The sequence below is a fragment of the Sebastes fasciatus genome, chromosome 16 (assembly GCF_043250625.1).
Source record: "Sebastes fasciatus isolate fSebFas1 chromosome 16, fSebFas1.pri, whole genome shotgun sequence".
NCBI lineage: Eukaryota > Metazoa > Chordata > Actinopteri > Perciformes > Sebastidae > Sebastes > Sebastes fasciatus.
The window spans coordinates 23,479,950-23,496,953 of record NC_133810.1 but is presented as its reverse complement, the minus strand read 5'-3'; the positions used below and the strand labels follow the sequence as shown (position 1 = coordinate 23,496,953).

General features: G+C 39.0%; 1 protein-coding gene across 4 annotated transcripts in view; it reads left to right on the top strand.

The window, feature by feature from the left end:
• Window positions 1–17,004, top strand: part of pcdh1a (protocadherin 1a) — a 122,595-nt gene that overhangs the window by 34,056 nt on the left and 71,535 nt on the right. The window lies entirely within an intron of this gene.

Here is a 17,004-nt window from a genome sequence, read left to right as displayed (position 1 = left end):
AAGCCTGCAGTGCACCATAAAACCCATTAAGGTCCATTAGGGAAGTGCTCTGGCCCACAGACACCTTTAAGGCCAGTCAGCCACAAAGGTGCACAGTTACAGATGGTGTAAAACTTATTTGATTTGTCATTCAGAGCCATGTGTCATGTATTGTTACACAAAAAGCATTGGTTCTTGTGTCGAGCATTTCTGCTACATGGTTGCATAAATTGAATCGCAATAGTCATATGCCAGTGATGTTTGGTGATTGCTGTTTTAAAACAGCAGTAAGCAGAATATTTATGGCATCGTCGAGCAAAAATTCCATAATAACGAGAAAACTAGACTTCTGCATCTCCTCAAGGCTCTGTTTTCAGGCTTTAAAAAATCCCGTGACGGGAGATCCAATTTGGCCAATCACAGGTCAATTCAAAGAGAGAGCGTTCCTATTGGCTGCTCATTCAACGGAGGCAACTGTCAATCACTCCCAAACTCCGATCAAACGGTTAAACTAGGCAGCGCTGATCAAATATGAATCAATATTCTGTTACTGTAATGCCTATTTCTCGCCTCAAATGTTTTTAGAATCATCTCATAGTGTACTGTTTAGCTGTAAAATGAGAAGGTTTGCTCCGGCTGCTGGGCTGTGCTTGGTATTTCCTGAACTTATCTCAACACGGCTGCAAACAGTACACAAAAATATGTTTCTGAAAACATTTTATGTGAGAAATAGGCATTACAGTCACAGAATCTTGATTCATATTTGATCAGCGCTGCCTAGTTTGACCGTTTGATTGGAGTTTGCGAGTGATTGACAGCTGCTCAGAGACAGCAAGGCTCAAGCTCGGCTCTGATTGCTTGTTTTCCTCCAGTCTGTGAAATCTTGCAGATGCCATTAGGAGCACCGGAGGACACAGAGGCACATGATTTTATTCAGATGACCTGTCTAATGCAGTACTGTCATGATATAGTGACTGTTTTATAAAAATAACTTTTTTTAATCATATTTGCTCCAATCTGCCTACCACAGCTTTAACTATATCAGTTATCACATTATGTTTCTAGTTAGCAAAGCAGCCCCATAATGCAAATTATCCCAATGAATATGAATCGGCATAAGCGTTATTGAGCTAAAACAGATCCCAGCTGAGATTTCACTCACGTCATTTGTAGCTGCCGGAGCGCGCTCTCCAGCAAATGGCAGCTCTTTCACCCTCCTTCGATTGGAACAATCGCATGCAGCTGAGAGGTTTCAGCATACTGCCTCTCATGTGATCAGAGCACTGCTTATTACGTTTGATGAGCCTGACCCAAATCTTCCAGTGGCAGACACATTTTTCACAGCGATTTTTTGAAATTCTAAATCCTCAGATCAAGTCAAAGGTGAATCCCTGACTTGGCCATAAATTGCTATTTCTGGTGCATTTCTGTGGGAGGCTCTTGCATCCCATCTTCCATTTGGAATTTTGGGACATTTTCATGGTGTTTAATAAACATCGTCAACAGCCTCAAATGTGTATAGCGGCCAATTTTAAAGCCATGCACAACCAAACACTCCTGTCAAACTGAAAGTTTGCCACACACAGTTTTGGGAGCACTGCCTTATGAATGGTTTTTAATTAGCTTTGGGGAAACATTTCTCCTCGTGACAAACTGTTGTGTGGTTATGATTAATTTCACATGTTCCATGCTCTTTTTTTTTTTTTACATAGTTAATAGCAGCAAGTATATTAATTTTTTTTCCACAGCCTCACTCACAAGTACATGTTTGCTTTTACTTAATTGTTTGAAAAGAGACGATGATGGATGAACATTAAAATGAAATACATTCCTTCAATTGTATTTATGTACTTTACACACATTATACAAGACTGTACAACTGGTTATTGTACGTGGTCTTCTATTACTTTAGTTTTCCATTGCATGACAGCAGCTCTGAATAGTTATATATTTTTTTTGTAGGATTATGCTCTATATGCCGGGGAGCCAAGATATTTTATATTTATTAAGGTTCGCCCCTAACGTATTGCATGGCATTCATTATCCTGTATTTATAATATAATATGATATATAATCCTAACTTTATTATTTCAAAAACAATTTTAGAAAAACCGAGAGCAACCTCCTGAGTAAAGAAACCACTTAAAACACGTTGCCTGAAGTGTTCAAAGGTGCAAATTCCTTTTTTTCACATTGCAAGTGGTTATGCTCTCCATATTTTGCGTTCTTTTATCACCTTCCCCTTTTCACACCCATAATGTCTCTTAGAGTGTGATACACAGACAAATATTTATACTCATGAATCATTTAAATTGCATGAATATTTCACTTGTAATGCTTATTTCTCACATAAAATGTTTTCAGAAACATCTTGTAGTGTACTGTTTAGCTGTAAAATGAGAAAGTTTGTGACCCAGCTGCCACGTTGAGATCAGTTGAGGAAATAACAAGCACCGCCCACCAGCCGGAGCAAACTCATTTTACAGCTAAACAGTACACTACAAGATGTTTCTAAAAACATTTTACATGAGAAATAGGCATTACAGTAGTAGAATATTGATTCATATTTGATCAGCGCTTCCTAATTTGGCCGTTTGATCGCAAGAGTTTGCAAGTGATTGACAGCTGCCTCCGTTAAATGAACAGCCAATAGGAAAGCTCTCTCTCTGAAATGACCAGTGATTGGCCAAAGATTTTTTAAAGTCTGAAAACAGAGCCAAGAGGAGGTGCAGAAGTCTAGTTTTCTCTCTTTTTCTTGAATTACAATATGTTGAAAAGTTATTATGAAATTTTTGCCCAATTATGCCCAAAACATTCTGCCTACTGCCACTTTAATTGTCCAATGATGTGGTCTGAGCCCCAGTTGTCAAAGTAAGAAGTTAGAATAATGAATAATGGCTCTGTGAGAAGGGTGTTGACAGATTTGACTTCATACCAACATCTAATTAAAAAAAAAATGAGTCCTTAATTGTTACCGATGCGATTTTGAAATGCATTGTAAGCAAGTGAAAGCCAAATGAATGGGGCTAAGACAACAGTAATGTGGCCATGCCATTTACATTTCTGATTAGAGACCTCACTGCTCTTATGCTTTTAAACTGAAGGGGAAAAGACACATGAAGAAAAGAAAAATAATAGTAGGAAATAATCTAATTAAGTTTGATGTGCTCAACATTTTATATGCAAATCAAAAGGTTGCATCAATTTAAAAAAAAAAAAAAAAGCTTTTATACTTTATTAGTAGAACAGCCAAGATTTTCATTAACATTTCTGACATTGTGAGACAATTATGTCGAATTTTTATTTTGGGGGCATTTTTTTAAGCATTTATTGATAAGACAGTGGATAGAGTGTTGGAAAGGGGGAGAGAGAGAAATGACATGCGGAAAGGATCACAGGCCGGATTCGAACCCGGGTCCACCGCTGCTAGGACTGAGCCTTGGCGATACATGGGCGCTCGCTCTACCGACTCCGCTAAAGCTGGGGAACAATAGTCTGGATAGGCGGGGGAAGAAGGTGGAAAAAGGGGGAGAAAGGGGGGAGAGGAAAAGAGGAGGAAAAGAAAGAAAAAGAGAGAAAGAGAGAAGAAAACACAATTCTGTAGCTCTTATTTTCACCCACATGGTGTTTTGAAGTCTTTATACACCATAGTATTTTTGTTAAAGAATAAAAACATTATTTTTTGTGCTTTTCGGGGGGAACAATACATGTCCACTTGAGAGCCAGTTCGAATCTCGTCTCCGGCAGGGTCGAAGTTTATAATATGCAGTAAAAAATAGTTTGTGTTGCTCGTGTAAACTTGAATTGACTCAAGATATAATTTTAATGCAAGACTTGTGCACTGCAACTAATACATTAATATTGAAAATCGTTCAGGTTTCCTTATACAGTCATATAACTGGTGGATTACTACAGATAACAAATATACAAAACATCATCATCCATGATGATGTTTTGCATTATTATTATTGCATACATCCTCCTTATGATTGATTAATGAACTGTTAGGCAAGATAGGTCAAAATGTTAGTAGAATAAATTATAATGTACTAGAGAATAGTTGAGCAATATTGGGATGGACTTGCTTTGTGTAATTAATTAAAAAAATAACCATAGGAATACACATGAATTGAGACAGTAATGATATTAAAGCTTTAACTTTATTGTCGTTGGGCCTGGAACACATGAAACAACAAGAACAAATCATTTGAAGAAGATAATACTGTTCTTAATGTTTGTCATTGGGTCTGACTCCCTGCAACATCAGACAGAATGATTTACAGCACACAGATTCACCAGAAACTCCTTCAGCTCAGACTCCAGCGGGGCCTCCGGCAGTGACCAGCCCACTGTAGATTGCTGGGCCCTCTGTCAACGTCCAGCAGGTTTTGCTACAGGGCCACAATTGTGCTTCCCTTATAAAGAAACATGAAAAGAACAACAGAGACTGAATATTTATTCACACAACAGGCTTATGTGAGTAATTAATGAAATGAAAACAACAACATTGTCTTATTCTTTTTGGACTAAGCATGGTATTCCAAATTACAGATATTACTAACCTGCTGGTTGCTGAGAGTCATGGAGGTCTATGTCCTCAGTTCTACCGGGTGCTCTGCAAGGCTGTCAATCCGATCCATACCTGGCATACCATGCCCGTACCCTAAACATACAATTTGTCATCAGTAAGCAAATAAACAGGATAAACTGCTGTGAAATTACACTACATGTAACATATAATGTCTTAATGTCCGTATGCTGTCTGTTGTATGTTAAATAGATTCGACCCAACTGTTACTATTGCTTTATTGTGAGGTTTATGTAAACATTACTTGCCAACTGTATTTCTGCCACCTGAGACACCAGGTGAGGATTCAGACTGAACTGCAGGCTGAGCTTCTGGGGCAGAGGATACAGGATGACTGACAGCCTGGAGAAGTCTAAACAGACATTGAAATAAAACTTATATGTAGAAACAATTTCACACATATGATAATTATGTTTCTTTTACCTTGAAAAACCTTGCAAACTACAGTCATGTTTATATAACTTTAGTATGAACATTTAATATAATGTTTATGATCATATAATCATGAATCATGAACATTAATATAACACAGCAGTTATCTGACAGTTACCTGTCTGAGCTAAAAACAGTGACTGTGATAGTAAACTTTGTTTCACAACGTTAAGAAGCTAATACAGTAGCAGTCATACTGTATATGTATATATAGCTTTAGTATTAACATAACGTTTATGATCATATAATCATTAATATAACACCACAGTTATCTTACCTGTCTGAGCTAAAAGAAGGGACTGTGGTAGTGTTAGTTTAACAACGCTGAGGAGCTCATACAGTAGGAGTAACGTTACCTCTATGTAACTGTAACTGTAACTGTAACGTAGCCTCAGCATAATAATCAGAGCTCTGAACAGATTATAAAGTGATTGGTAACTTATTCACCAAGTCTAGCTAACATAATTAAAGCCAGGCTAGCTTAGACAGAGTAACATTACAAACCTATTCATTGATTTCACAGCGACTCTTAATCAGCCCACATTAAAAAACGCCAGAAAGCTAAAACACGTTTAATCCGTATTGTCTAAGAGAACCCAATATCAATGTTACGTAATGTTAATAATGACATTTACCTGTCTTTAACTGAATAGGCAGTGAATAGTTCAAAAGTCCCTCCTCCGCATCGCGTCCGCTGGGACGGCTGTGATTGGCTATTCAAAAATGGATGACGTGGCGGAGATCAGCCACACGATTCGTTGCCTGAAAATGGAATCCAGAGCTCCGATTGGCTGTATCCGCGGTGAAAATGGATGACGTCGGTATTGAAAATGGATGACGTCGGCAGTGAAAATGGAAAGCCGCCACATGATTTGTCGAGAGAAAATGGAAATCCTGGAAGCTGATTCGTCGGCAGACCCACTCTATCCCTCTCCCGCTGCCGCAAACCAGCCACCCGAATTTTTATTTAACCAGAGAACGTTTTGACACATGCGGAACTGTTAAGCAATTACACTCAGTTTGTTTTACATTTAGATACAACTGTAAGTAGTTTCAATTTCCTTGAGTAAATTGTTATCACTTCCACAGCAGCCCATGTGAACATGCTAACAGCTGGCTACTTCTTCTCACCTGTGAAAGTGTCACTTTCGTGTGTTCCTGACAGAGGAGGCTCTATGATGTGTTACCGCAGCATAGCACAATGATAGAAAACAGGGAAACAGCCCATAGCTCAACATTGTATGTGTGTATTTAACACATCTATAAATACAAAGTTGTGGTTTGTGGAGCAGCTCGGGAACACTGTGGAAGTATTTCTTGACCAACAACAGCTGAACAAACTGCATCTATAAGAATGGGATGCATTGCATTGTGGGATAGTAAGCAGAATGTAGTGTACACATCATGGACAACATTGCCACAGTATTACCAAAGAGTATAGAGGCAAAGAGACAAAACTCCAGTGTTTTTTTTTTCCAACAGTCACTGCCGCCAAACAGTTATTATATTTATAATGGTGAATTTGGTAGAATATGACAATAGAAGAGAAATCATTTTGTTTTACTGTTGTAAGGCACTTTGTAGGCGGATGTTTTATTGGCGTCCGGTAGTCACTTTCAGTCCAAAAATGGCGGAAGCGTGGCTTTGCTGCTGGGCACTGATGTTGCAATGGAACGAACAATTGGCTTTCACTTCTTGGCAATATAAGTTTGTTGATTATACAAAGACAATACAATTATGCTGTTCCTCTAATCTTGATAACCTGATTAAGTAAATAACTCAAAAATGGCCCTACAATATTGCATATTCCTTTTAAATATTTAATATGTTCTAATTGACTTTGGAGCTGTTGTATGTAGATGCAGTCATTTTAACAGTCTTTTCAAGATTGGTGAAATAGACATAGAAATGTTGCTTTGGTGGAAAATAAAAGATGAAGAGAGATCATCCATTTATATACACAGTCTATGCCTGGGGTTCTCAAACTTTTTGGCGCCACGGACCCCTACAGGAGAAAAGATTTTCTAAGGACCCCCTCTTAATTGCGACACCGATTAAACACGCTTACTATACCTACTATTTTAATTCTAAAACCTTTCAACCTAAATACTTCAGACCTGTTTCATAGTGATAAACACAAAACCCTTTCACTTTCAATTATGTTAAGATAAGATGAGATAATCCTTTATTAGTCCCACAGCAGGGTAATTTGCAATGCTATTGAATGTTGTAACCACTTACAGTATATACCTTTGAACAGAGAATCCTCCATTGTACAGTAGAAAAATTATGAAAAAAGAAAATAAAGGAAATGAGCAGATAATATGCAGCAGGGAAAAAAAAGGAATGAAAAAGCCCAGCGGTCATAAGGCCAAAGCGCCGGAAGGAAATAACTCTAGTAAAAGAAAAGAGAGACTCCAAAGTAAGAAATTGTATCCTTATAAAGACACTCACAACCATTTTTATCATATGGAAACGGAATTGCTTGTCAAATAACTGCACGAGCAGCAGAAAACATCTCGCGTTAAGGTGCAGTAATTGCAGACTTACCTACACACTGCAGACAATTCAGGTTAATTACACCTGGTGAAGGATGCGTGGACACATTACCCACCGGGGGAATTAACATGCGATATGATTGCCAACTACACTGCGCTTCCTGAGCCAAAGAAAAGTGTTTTTTAACCTCCAACTGAGAGATTTTTACTGAGGAAGAAGCGCCGCCACAGCACTCATTACAGGGCTCAGGTTGGGGTAGACACTCAGCCAATAAAAGTTTGTCGAATTCTGCCTGTGATGCATCCAGGAGTGCTATATCAGCATGCTGCCTCCGCTTCATTGCAGGAGGTACATATAGAGAAGAAAGAGGGGCCATGGTCAAACTGAGCAATAAGCAGCTGTTCTGTATTCCCATGAAATTCAGGTGAAATCAAACATTAATCTTCTGTTTAGAATGTGAGCTTTGTAAAAGACTCCAATTGCACGGATGTGACTCATTAATTTCAGCTTCTAAAAGAAATGCTAATATCATTCAGACGTGCCTCTGGATAGAGGATTTTACTCCAGGCTATAGGCTGCTACTGTTACTGGGAAATACATTCGATTAAGCTCAGTGAGCATGTCCACGCAGGCAGACAAAATTGTGCGTGTGTGTGTGTGTGTACGGAGTGCAATGTAGCATGGGTTGCATCCTCATCGCCAGCGATTGGAGAGAGGGCAGGTGCAGAGGTTGGAGGATAGATGGTGATGGGTGGTTGGCTTAAGAACGGGGCAGGATCGGGGGGCTGGGTTGCGGGCCAGATCTCGTCCTTGCAGTTATGAAGGAGAAACAAACTGATCTGACAGTGACAAATGAACCATCTCCTCTTCCCCAACTGCCAGTTTTGTTCCTCTCAGACTCCCTTTCTCGCCCTCGGTCTCTTCCCCCGTTCCCCCCACCGCTTTCTTTCCCTCAACCCCTATCTCCTTCGTTTTCACCCACCAAGCTCTTTTTCAGCCTCCCTTTCACCCGTCCTACATTTTTAACTTTACCTTTTGTTCTCTGCCTCCCACTGTTACCTTCCCCTATTCTCTTTCTTGCTTGAGAAGTATTTTTGCATCTGAAGAGGTCCTGCTACATTCTATTATGTAGTCCTATTTGTGGATTATTGTAGTCTTGATTCCAGCACGCAATAATGACTTCCCTGCTTCTGTTTCATGTCACCGATGCGACTAAACATGGCATTTAAATGCCATAAATTCCCTTGCATGTATCAACATTTTATTGCTTTTGAGTGGGATTGTCATAGCCGGGTGCCATTAAAGCAGGAGACACTGAAGTAGCACGAAGGATGGAGGCATAGCTCAGCAGTGATTATTGTCGAGGTTTAATGACTGTCTTGCTCCTGTAATAGACCTTCTGGGGTGTTGAAATGAGATGCCAAGCAGAGAAGACAATTAATTGCTTGGCTTCCTTTTGTCCCCGCCCCTATCCTCCTGTGTATTGGACTGAAACCTGATAAGATAAAGGCTTAGGGCCACCCTAATACCTTAAGAGACTTGCGTGACTATCATCACGTATTGTGTGAGTTAAGTTGCCTTGTGTTGGCATCCGAGGTGTACTTTTCATTGATAACAAGCAAAAAAAATGCATAAATAAGTACAATGCATTGGATAGTGAATGCGTACTTTCATGTGGAGATGTACTTTACACAATCCTGATTTCTAGAAATATTCTTATTGAGCTACAGCACCATTCGCTATAATAAAACATGACTGGCGTTCGCTTTTGCTGCTTTTCTCTTCAGTGCCCGATATAAATTCTGTTCTGAATATTAATGTGGGAAGTAGCACACACATTGATAGCAGGATGAATGTATCATGCATGTTGTGTCCTTCCTTGTGCAATCTTTAGAAATGTACTTGAGTGACAGGTTGTTAATATATGGATAACCAAAGGGCAAGCATAGCAGTAGTGTTGACGTGCATCATTTTGCTAAGTTTTGTAAAAAACTGTCAATGGTATCTGAGATATTGTGCATGCCATCCTTGTAATTTCGAAAAAATACAAAAAAAGTCCATTAAGTTTTGTCAAAATCAGCATCTAAACATGATATGAGACACACTATTAATTAGAAGTTTCTCTTATAGTTAAGATTACATCCATGGACTGTACATTAATATGGACGTCATGACAGCTCCCCAAAAGTGAAGCCAAAACATCTTGATCGCCCCCTGGTGGCTGGCTGCAGTATAGCTCATAAATCCCGCCCCCCTCCATTCCGAGGAGACATGAGCCAAACTAAAAAATCCAGTACTAGGGCTGTCAAAGTTAACGCAATAATAACGCGTTAACGCAAATTCGTTTTAACGCTACTAATTTCTTTAACGCAGTAATATAACTTGCGATTTTTAGTTTGTAGCAGGCTCAGTTAAAGTGTTTTAGAGTGAAGATACTGGCATCATATGAAACTAGAAAACCACTGATGTATGTTAAAGTGTTAATTTTTCTGATAAATTTGGTTTTAATTGATTGAGGCGTCATGATTGGCAGCTATGATTGACAGCTACTCTGAGTGAAGTAGTTGCGGAGCCGGAGGAATTGTATGAGGGATGAGATGTAACTTTAACTTACCATAACCATCCGAGTCTGTGTAATAGGACATGTGTCAATTTCATCATACATGTAGTTATAGAGATATTATAGCTGTGTGTTTCTAGCCAAACAGCTACCGTGGTGATAACGTAGCAGCTAGGTGGCTCAGGCTAACAAGCTGCGGCCGTGCACAGCTCGTGATTGGCTTGGGGGGGTTGTGTGGGCGGGACCCCAATACCGCGTTTCTAGCCCGATCACTACTGTAGAGACTCTGGCTCTAGATGACGTCAATATCTCAAGATGGCAGCTCCTGCATCCGGGATATTTTGGCTTCACTTTCGCACAGTGGGAGGAAGTGGAGACGCGTCGTCCATCTATATATACAGTCTATGCTATGACCAAAGTCAGTGTCATTTTAACGCCTCACCTCAAATTCCCCCTTAAATGTTTTTGTGTTTCAGCTAAGACACATTTTCATCCCGATTAGTCTCACACAAAAGCAAGAGCAATTTCATACCAAGGAGTTGCTACAAATGTCTCGACCATACACACAGTTAAATGGTGGAGTAAACATATTCTGTGAGGAAAAAAAAGGCGCCACAGTACACACTCTTGTTTATGAGCATTAAAAATGCATTGGTGTTCTAAATCATTATAATGCAAATTCTGAGTCTGTAAAGCAGCAGTGCACTGCGCACATTAGATGAGTGCAAATCCATCAGGCAGAGCTAAAAAATACTGTGTACCGAATGTAATTGGAATAACAAATAGTAGGCTGTGTTATTCAACATATGGTCAATACCATACAGATTGGAGTCGAGAGTGAAATAAAAGCAAAATGTGCATGTTTGCCACACCATTTCCTTTGGGCAGGCACAATATGCGGCGCCATTAAGAGAACAGCTCGCCACGGGTAATAGAATGTGTGATGAATTGTACAGCCACAAATAAATACTGTCAATCAGTTAGAGGTAGAGATTAATAGCGAACAAGGCTACTATTAATGCCTTTATGCAATTTTCTAACATTTTGTTTACATATTTATATATCTGCATATTTTACTCAAGAAAATCCTGGGAACAACATTCTTTTTAAAAAATCTGATTTCTGTCTCGTCTTCCTCTCTGCTAAGTGCCAGTACAAACAGAGCACTTAGAGCGAGGACTGAAGCATTGCAGTGTGGAATTTCAGCTCTCAACATAATGACTCTCAGAGGCTGCGGCGGCTCATACGGGGGAAGGATTGTTTCTGGTTTGCAGTCATATGAAATGTCATCTGGAATTTGACAAGATATGAAGAAGCAATCCCTTTTGAGAGCTCCACTGAAGCGCACATTTTCTTATATTGTTCCCTTGTTATAATCAAGCCCTTACGGGTGACCCATGTCATTGTGTGATAAAACTAATTATTTGCCACAAGAATTATTGTGGGCTCCGCTGTCTCGGGGTCAGAATAACTGGCAGCCTTCGTATACTATTAAACAGATTATACTGTGTCACCGGCCAAGAATTTGCCCTGTTTTAACAGAGTTGATAACATGCAGCCAAGCGGATGCCATAATGCTTTTTTTTTATCAGCTGTACATTGTCATTGTAAAATATAAAAACAAACATTTTTATTTGTATTTGGGCTGTCAAAGTTGACACCACTAATTTCTTTATAACGCATTAACGCAACTTGCGATCTTTAGGTTGTAACGGGCTCAGTTTTAAAGCTATAGTGAAGATACTGGCATCATATGAAACTAGAAAACCTAAGGAATTTATTCATAATTATCAATATGGGAATTTATGTCTAAATGCATGATGCACAGTATGGCATGTGCAGTGTAGACAATTCCAGTACACATAGTAGATAATAGCTGAATTCTGATTGAAGTCGTATCATATTGACATTATGATGAAAAATTGGTGTTTACGCAAATTTGTTTTAACACCACTAATTTCTTTAACACATTAATGCAACTTGCGATATATAGGTTGTACTGGGCTCAGTTTTAAACCTGAAGAGAGAAGATACTTGCATCATATGAAACTAAAAATCCTAAGGTATCCATTGGTACCAACCATGTCATACTAGTTTTTCACAAAAAGAGGCTAAATAACGCTCTAAACTTACGCTAACTTTGGCGAGGTAAAATTGTCATAGCCATTTTCAAAGGGGTCCCTTGACCTCTGACCTCAATATATATTAATGAAAATGGGTTGTATGGGTACCCATGAGTTTCCCCTTTACAGACATGCCCACTTTATGATAACCACATGCAGTTTTGGGGCAAGTCATAGTCAAGTCAGCACACTGACACACTGACAGCTGTTGTTGCCTGTTGGACTTCAGTTTTCCATGTTATGATTAAAGCATTTTTTTTTGCTAAATCTCCCTTGATGGTACATTTGGAGCAGATAAAAAATTTGCGATTAAGCACGATTAAATATTTGAATTGATTGACAGCCCTATTATTTGTATAACTCTCCTCTGGTGTGTTTGTTAGTGCACACTGGAAACAAATAATTAACAAAATTATTATAACATATTTGCAAAAAAACAATGGGGTAAACTAATTTGAAACTGTTATTTTAACTTTTGAACATGTCAGCAGGAAACATTCTTCCACTTACTTTGGATTTTCGTAACAGATCTGCACATGTATTTAGTTACAGTTGCACACATCTGGCTGATGTTTTGGATGTGGGTCTTTTTAGAGCACTGCCTTAGGCACTCCTAGCGTGAATGTGGCTCCCAAAAACACATAACGCAAAGTAAAAAAAAAAAGAAAAAAAAGATCTACAGTTTCCCGGCTACATTACCTTTAGCTACATCTGTATTTTGGAATTAGTCAACCCCCTTTTCAAAAGAAAAAAAGGATCAGTAGCTTTCACTTGTCCATTTATCAGCCCCTTTGTTACTGCAGGTTAGCTGTAGTTCAATCTAATTAGAGTTTGCTATCAACCAGAATGGTGAAACGCTCCTTTTTTCCCCCTTTGAAGTCTTGGCTCCCAGTTGCGCTTTACATTTGAGCCTGAGCTTGAGCCCTGATCACAGTGTCCTGATCAGATCATAGCATTTACCCGCCCGTTCTTTGATAAATGCATCCGTAGCATTCTCTTCATGGTTCATAGACCGAAGATCAATAGTTTTCAGTGTTCAAACCATTCCTTTTTGTTTTAATAATTTATATTCCATGCATCCACACATTATCCCGTACATATACAGCAGCACAGTGTATAATAAAACAGACCCGGCAAAGGCTTTGGTTTTGGGTTACAGCTGCTGGGAGGTTCGGTGGCACAGCTGGAGTGGGTTTGCTTCTAAGGCTTCTTTAGCCCAGCACATTGATATTTCCATGGTTGCACAGTTTGAGCTCCGGGGCATCCTACAGTAGGACAATTGTCCAAGCTTCCACTTTAGCTCAAACAATATGCATCCACTGCAGCTGCAGTCACTGTTGCGTACCGAAAGATGCATTTGTGAATACATGCATCTCATATTGTCAAATTGAGATTCTACTTACATTTCAAGCCTGTGTTTTCATCGTCTGTTTCTCTGTGTGTGTGTGTGTGTGTGTGTGTGTGTGTCTCGCAAGTGGTTAACACGGTAAACACACTGTTACTGTTTTTAACTTCAGAACTCCAACAAAGTGTATTCAGGCATCTCACATTCCCAGAATTCAAGTCGAATGGAGACTCACCAGGAGAGAGAAATTCTACCACAAAACAGCTCACTACATCAGCAGTTTTCTGCTTCTTTCGCAGTGTGCTGCAAAAAAAATTTCACTTTAAGCCCACACCATTCATGAGGTGAACTGAACTGAAACCACATTTTAGTTAGTGTTTAAAACCTAGTACTGCACAGAGACTCAGTGTGAACAAAATATTTACCACAATCTAGGATCAGTTTGTTAATCAGATAAACATTTTGACAGTACGTTTTGGCACATTGTATACCTGGCAATATTTTTAGCCCAGGCATATTTTACTGTTGAGTGATGTGTTTAATATAGTATCTTCCAGCACAAAGAGTGCATAACACATGGTTGGTACTAATGGATTTCTTAGGTTTTTGTAGTTTCATATGATGTCAGTATCACTCTAGCTTTAAAACTGAGCCCGCTACAACCTGAAAATCGCAAGTTGCGTTAATGCGTTAAAGAAATTAGTGGCGTTAAATCGAATTTGTGCAACGCGTTATCACGTTAACTTTGAGTTTAGTTTTGTTGCATTTTTTGTTTTGTTTAATTTGGGGCTGTCAATCGATTACAATATTTAATCACGTGATTGCACATAGTTAATCGTAATAAATCCATCAATACTGCCTCATATTTATGGGACTTATTGTCCATTTTGCATACCCTAGGCTTACATATAAATGCTGCTTCAGAGCATGTCCCATACCATCAAAGTAGCCCAAGAGTCCTTAAAGATAGAATAGATATCAGTTGAGATGAAGATAGAAACATAATTGATGGGCATTTTTATACTTAAATATGAATAATCCTTTAATCCTGACAGAACAAATATAAACAAATATATTCATAATTGACTAGTAATGTCCAATAAATGATGCGTCATTCTCAGAGACATTCCAGATGCATTGCACCGGGGCAAGACCAAGTTATAATTTAATTAATTTACCCGTTAATCAAAAGGGAAAAAAAACAAGCAATAGCCATTTTTGTAGGTGTGGCATCAGCATGCAGAAGCTAAAGTTGGGTAATATGGCTCCTCGAAGGTGGAATTTGCTGGTCAATTTGTATATGTGTGAGCAGGAGCTGGGCATCGTATGATAGATTAAATAATCTGATAGCATGAAGAAGTCTTTCAGAATTATTTAACAAGAAAACTTTTATCAAAACATGTTTTTATGGATCACAGTTAGTCTTCTTATTATGATTTTGTTTATATGTTCAGGCTCAAAAGTACCATGGGCACTAATTTTGTGAGTCAAGGCGCTGAAAACCTAGTCTAGTCAAGAATGCAGTGTGCAGAAGGAGGGATGACATAATTTTGGTATTTTTGTGGCTTGGGGCATGCAGTGCTCCTCCCTGTGCTCATGGAAGTAGGGTTGGATTCGGGTAAATCAATTTTAATACATAATAGGCATATGTGTAAGGGTTATTTAGTGTCTGTAACAATTGTGGCCAATCACATTGGCTCCTTTGTCCCCTTTAAAAGCAGCAGTGCTCTTCCACCGTGTCACCCCGACATTGGCAATGGAGTTGAGTGTCGGAAGCACCTCCACTTATTGTTCTCTTTATAAAACATGCAGAGTTCCAAGGGCACATACGCACCCGTCAGAATACGCTGCCAAGGGCACATAATGTGTCTTTTTAAGTGGAATTTGCACTTGTGGAGATACTGAATGCTGGCGGTCTTTTCATGAGTAATGATGCACGCGTATGTGGAGTGACAGTAGCTCAGGTGGTAGAGCGGGACCAACACCTGGCACGGCAGCTTCAGCTCCGTTGCATGAATGCTTGTGTCTGTGGGTGCATGTAATGTAGAGCAAAGCATGATTGTTGCTCATGCCTGCTACACGTCAACTTCTGTAGGAAAAAATGTGATGCTTCAGGTGCCCATATGTCCCAACAAAAATAGAAATTTGGACTTTGAGACATGCCATGAAAAGAAAAAGTGACATGTAAAAACAAGGACTGTTAGAGTTGACGCAAATTAGTTTCAACCCATTGATGCAACTTACAGTTTTTAGGTTGTATCAGGCTCAGGTAGAGTGAAGATACTTGCATCATATGAAACTAGAAAACCTAAGGAATCTATTGGTACCAATCATGTCATAGCTTGTTGCAAAGGAGGCTAAATAGTGCTCCAAAGTTACGCTAAATTGTGGCGAGGAAAATCTATCATGGCCACTTTCAAAGGGGTCCTTTGACCTCTGACCTCAAGATATGTGAATAAAAAAGTCATAGTCAAGTCAGGACACTGACACACTAGCAGATGTTGTTGAGCTGTTGGGCTTGAGTTTGCCATGTTATGATTTGAGCATATTTTTGTATGCTAAATGCAGAACCTGTGGAGGTTTCTGGACAATATTTGTCATTTTTTTATGTTGTTAATAATAATAATCATAAATATATGCATACATTTGCATAAAGGAAGCATATTTTCCCACTCCCATGCTGATAAGAGTATAAAATATTTGAATCAAATCTAATCTCCCTTTAATATACATTTTGAACAGATAATAATATATATATATATACACAAACTAATTTCACCAATTAAGGCCATTTACACACGAGGGGCGAGATGAATAAACAACAGAAAAATGTGAAATACTTGCCTGAGAATATTATATGTGAAGGGCTTTTATTGTGAAAGGTAAGAGCGTAAGAGTAACAAAGTTTGTGTGAAAGTATTCATGAAATAAATACCGCGATATCGATATTGCCACGGTATTGTAGGTTTGACCGTTGGTGCTTTCTCAAAAAATATTAACACAATGAAATTTTTAATAAATAATCACCAGTAATGTGGATATAATGACTAAGTGGGTAAAGGCAAATAATAGAACAGTTAGAACAGGCCGTTAAGTTCAGAAAATTACATCGCTTTACTGTAAAAGAGAACACTTTTGCCATATTCCGATATCCAAACTCTAAGACAATATCTAGTCTCATATCACGCTATCGTTATGATATCGTTTTATTGCCCAGCCCTATGTGCGACCATTCATGTCGACTGCACTCAGACCGAACAGTAGTTATACTGAACGCTTGAAGGTATCACCAGTCAACAGGTGTGAAGTAACAGTATCCCACCTGGGGCAGTTTCAATCAGCTCTTTGATGATTACAAAAAGTTCTTGAAAGGTTCCACTACCTCCAGGAGAACACACAAGCAGGTATTGCTGTTCCCCCCATGCGGCCTGTCGGAGCCAAGAATGCTTGAAACGAAGCAAGTAATCTGCTTTTGGGC